Source organism: Barbatula barbatula, assembly GCF_947034865.1.
Source record: "Barbatula barbatula genome assembly, chromosome: 24".
Lineage (NCBI taxonomy): Eukaryota > Metazoa > Chordata > Actinopteri > Cypriniformes > Nemacheilidae > Barbatula > Barbatula barbatula.
In genome coordinates this window covers 14747578-14752974 of record NC_136787.1, presented here as the reverse complement: position 1 = coordinate 14752974, position 5397 = coordinate 14747578, and the positions used below count along the sequence as shown (strand labels likewise).

The window sequence follows — 5397 nt, the reverse complement described above, 5'->3', positions numbered from 1 at the left end:
GAAGTTGTGCTTTAAAAAGTCTAGAAGGCAATATGTTCAAAAATAAAGGTGTTTCACGATGCCATTGAAGAACCTTTTTTATCGAAATGGTAGATAAAGAACCTTTAACATCCGAAAAAACTTTCCGTTTCACAAAAGGTTCTTTGTGGTAAAAAAGGTTCTTCAGATTATGAAAAGGTAAGAAAGAGATTGTTATTCTACTTTTTACAATGTGGCTCAACCGTCCCCTGTTTGCTTGATCCCCCTTATTTCACCTCTTTCTGACAGCTTCTATAGCTTGTGTAACCCAATATCTGTGAGATGTGGCCTTTTCACAGCTCCAGTTAAAAACAAGATAAATAAACCACCCTCAAGTGCAATTTTAACTTGACACGATGCATTAAATACGGGAAAATTGTATATTACTAATATTTGGAGTCTAAGATGAAGTCTTTTAGCATTTTCAAAGAATATATGGTTATGTATATGCTATATGAAAAAATGTGAAAAGTTATACAATTTAAAACAATAGCGAAACAATGTCATATTTAACAAAAGCAACCACCTGGGTTTGATCAAAAATAAATATAAAAAAATAAATAAAAGGTATTGTATTTGTTATTATTTTTTCAAGTACAATTTTTTAAAATAATTGCATTACACTAAGCAGAGCAGAAATGGGACCAAACATTGCATTTTGATTTTGCGTGTAAATTAGGATTATTAAACTGTGTTTGCAAAAGTGTAACTATAAACTTGTGATGTGTAAATAAAAAGTAGTGAATGAATATACACCCGAATAAAACTCCATGTAATAAAAAAATATAAACGATAGTAATCTAAGATCAACTTCGATCAAATATTCTAAACTAGAAATAACCCAGCAAGCAATAGCCGTCATTTCAACGTCTCGGTTAACTATAGACCAGATGTAGTCCGGTTATGTGTAACCCCCTTCTAGCCCAAAGAACCTAGAATTTTGTTTAAAGTCGTTTTTGGCTAAATAACTTGTGAGATATATGATATTACATCATGTAAGCAAAATGAACAGCGTTTATAAGGTATTTGGTTTAATTTCTTTGACATGTTCAATAGCCTGAGCGTATACGCTATTTTGCTCGTCGTCAGAGCAGCTATTTGTAGCCCACACATAGTCCAAACTGAGGCACTATAGGTTTTGTTCAGGCAGCTGATTACCAGAAAGTGCATGGTTCATATCCCTTCATGTTCGCCGTCTCAACATCTACACAAATACAAGTGTTTCTTGACATGGTCTATATGTAGCCACGTTTTAGCACTAAATTGGACGGGCTACGTGTAGTCTGCTTTTAGCCCTTGGGCGAAATGTTTCCCGTCATGTTAGCATTATCAATAATATCTAAACAATAAGTGTTATTTCGTGACATCTGTAGCCACGATTTATCCCTGAATTGGACAGGCTGTGTATGGGCTAAACGAAGGCAATCTGTGGTCTAATTTCAACGACTTGGCTATAGCCCTATACTGAACCAGCTAGTCTAAAATTGTTTACATGTACAGCGTGTGGGATGCATGACATCATAACAACAAAGTAATTTTGGCCAAGTTTTAATTTGCATTATTTGTACTGTCACACATTACATTTCCCGATTAGAATTTTTTACTTTGTTAAATAAACATGCAATTACATATCCCAACCTGTAGGTAGCAATTTGCCCTAGTACTGAGACATGGCCACTGCCAACGCGAGACTTGGAAGTTGGTAGAGAATTCGGCCAGATCTCGCGATAAACAAAACCGCCGACGCCATTTTTTTAAAAACCAACACGTGAGCAGAAGCCACAGGTGTAGAAGCTAATCAACGCGATCAACAGACGGGCAAAAGGAATACGTTCAATTTTCTTGTAAGTAACTGTGTTATCTCTTTGTCATGTTTCCATTCTACATTTCATATTTTGTAGGGACCGTGAAATTTTAGCAGATAGCAGGGCTAGAGTATGCCATTTAGTGGTTATCTCAAAGCAAGGGATTTGGTTCAAAAGCACTTTGTGTTATGTTGGTTGGAAATCGCTTCATATCCCGATGGCAATCACCAAGATACGTAGTCTAAATTATTTTATATCTACTGTGGAAGTCAATTCAGTATGAATACCTCAGAACTGGAGTGATGTGATCCACGTTCTTTGATTTAAATGCACTAAAAGTTTTATTGATAATTATCCAGTGAACAAAGCACAGCAATAAATATGCATAACAAATATATATATATATATATACATATATATATATATATATATATATATATATATATATGTATATATATATATATATGTATATATATATATATATGTATATATATATATATATATGTATATATATATATATATGTATATATATATATATATGTATATATATATATATGTATATGTATATATATATGTATATGTATATATATGTGTGTATATATATATATATATATATGTGTGTATATATATGTGTGTATATACACGCATGCATGCATGCATACATACATGCTCATATGCTAAGTTTTTGTTATGGAAGTATTTGAGTGTTGTGAGTATTTGAAAGTAACACTGCCTTTGTTGCATTTAGGGTTTCAAAGAAAGGTGCTAACGCTTCTTGTTGAAATAAAAGAAGAATTAAAAAGAGTTGGCCAAAGGGTGGAAACAGACACTGGTGTCCAACTGTCTGCATTGGCCACTATGGAGGATTTCCAATGCTTGGAAAGGCAGCTGGAGAGTATGGAGACCCGGGCAGCAATGGTAAAACAACAACAACATGCCCTCACTAAAGCTTTCACCTTTCATAAAGTCCAAAAATAATTTAATCTGTAATATTGAATGTGTGACAGTGCAATGGCTTGTTGCATACAGAGATAGATCTAATAGAATAGACCTTTTTTTTACGAAGTACCATAACAAAGTTTGAAACTTCAAAAATAATTGCATATTACAGTGTTAAAAAAATTCAAATTTAAATTGTCAATATACAATTAGCGATTACAAAAAGTATCTGTGTGTATTAGAATAGTGCTGTTGATGTACAGTTGAGGTTTAAATGTTTACTTGACTACTTTTTAGTTACTACCACAGAGTTAAATTTTGGCAGACAGTATTGAGGCAGACACCGATTGTGGGGGGACCTACAGGGGGAAAAACTATTTCTCAGTGTGGGCCAGCAATCAGCTTGAATAAAGAGTTTTATAGGGCTAATGATGGAAAACTTGCAGCTCAATGGTCATTAACATTTAAGGTCGGTGCACACTTGTACACTGAAGCATATTTTTCTATCTGCCTGACATTGACATTTGTTACTCAGGTGTCAAAACTGTGCAAAGTCGGTGGCAGAAATGTTAAAGACGTACCAGAAGGATGCTGGACAGGTAAAGCCTTCAAAACATGCAACATAAATCAAACATTGTGGTGACCATACTCACTAATTATTCCATGTTTTCACAACAAAGTATTGTAATATTGTAAAAGTATTTCCAAAAAAATAAACAATTTGTCATGTTCGTATTTGTTACCAATTGTTATCCTTTTTTTTTTGTTTTAGGGTTTTGCAAAACAGCCTCATGTCCAATTTTAATATGAAGGTGGGTGGTACGCTGCAGAAGGCAGCTTTTGAGAAGACCACTCTGTTCTCGGTCATTGCAGGTATGTGCTTGTGTTTGCATGTAAACATTGCTCCCAGAGCTTATGTCTGTCGTTTGGCTTAAAGGTGATGTATACTATCATTTTAATGATTTAATGTATTTTCTTTATGACATCAGTCTGTGTTGATATAAAAAATTTCCAAATCAGTATACATGTCAGCGCTATATTACCGAGCCCTATTATCAAATCCGTTACAATTAATGTATAAACTAAAACACGATGATGTCCAAAAAGCCTTTTATCATGCTTGTTTTTTTTTCTTTGCAGATGCCGTGATGACCAACTTCCCAATGGCAACTGAATTTGAATTGAGGAATGCCATTTTAAGCAAGCACCAGGGAGAGTTGGGGGGGGTGGGTATAGAAAAAAATAATGAATCAGTTTACTATTGTTAGATTTTCTTGTTATTTGTATTATTATTGGTTGTCCTTTATTTAAAAAAATTCTAAAGAAGTTCAAATCTTAATTCATTTGATTTTGTTGTAACAAATATATTATTTCTTATGTTTTCCATTTTGTCTTTTTTACAATTGTTGGTTTTATTAATAAAAGCTTTATATTTAATTTGTTTGTATTAATTGCTATTTATGAGAAGAACATGTTAAATTTAGTTAACAAAAAATATTTTGGGTATTGTGTGGTTATCTATTATGTAGGCATTCATAATCTGTCTATTTGATGATTATGGTTAGACGTATTAAATTTTCCCTGACAGCCAAAATTTAGCTTTGTTGTAACTTAGAGACGCAAATTCACCGTCTATTAGACGTCTACGTGTATTCGTTTAATAGCGGTCTATTTGATGACTAGGCTATTCTTCGGTAATGATTAGACGTCTATTAACTTTTCACTGACAGCCCAAATTTAGCCTTGTTTTAGCCTAGACGTCTGGGCTGGGTTTAGACGGCTAATAGACGTCTTTTAAACCAAAAATTGCTTGCTGGGAATGGTCTTTATCGACTCAAAATCTGTTTATTGAATACAAGAAGTGCTTGTATGTGTTAAATCCACTCTGAATGTTTATGACCGTTTAGTCTTCTTGATAGTATTGTTTCCCTCCTAAAGCTTGCATTTAGTATGCCGAGCAAAGTTACTTTTTATTCAAAACCTGTAGCCTCTGATTGACAACCCGTGCCAAAGACCGCAGTGCGCACTGGCTGGGACGCAATTCAATTTAGTCTATGTGCAGAATCGAACGAACCCGTCCACCGTGTCCAGCTCAACAGGCCAACGATCGGGATGTATCATATGCATTTTCAAACTGTATCCAACAGCGAGAAGACAAAAAGCACCATCCCTCACTGTGACAGAGAAGAAGTCACGTTTTGATGCTGCCATTAAACTTCTATGAAGTTTGAAAGTGCCTGTAGTTAAACAAGTGAGATATTGTGATGCCAAAGAACAGAGTGTTCTGCATGAAGAGTGAAAAGTTCCTCGGAGGTCTGACACGAGCGTTTTCTTCTGGGAGCTATGGGCAGACTTGCAGAACATTGAAACATTGTCGTGAACATTGCCAGTACGCGGCATTGTGATAGACATAGAACGACATATCTAAAGAAACAAGCCTTACCACGCGTGACTTCATTTCCTTGTGTATTTACAACCATATTAAAATCAAACCTCGCAGATACGAATAAAACATCCCAATAGAATAATGACAAGCCTTCTCCTAAAGTTAGTCTTACACCTTAAAGAGAAAGGGTAGTTTTTTCTTCTTCTACTAAAGTGTAGGAAAACGCTTAAAATTTCATATTCACATCCA

The 5397-nt window shown here is 34.5% G+C and overlaps 1 long non-coding RNA gene across 1 annotated transcript; it reads left to right on the top strand.

Annotated features, from left to right (window-relative positions):
• Window positions 1–1785: 1785 nt before the first annotated feature.
• LOC306889362 lies at window positions 1786–3636 on the top strand. Its single transcript, XR_013786198.1, has 4 exons — window positions 1786–1862; window positions 2572–2741; window positions 3298–3361; window positions 3535–3636. It is a non-coding gene; the product is annotated as an uncharacterized lncRNA (long non-coding RNA).
• Window positions 3637–5397: the final 1761 nt, after the last annotated feature.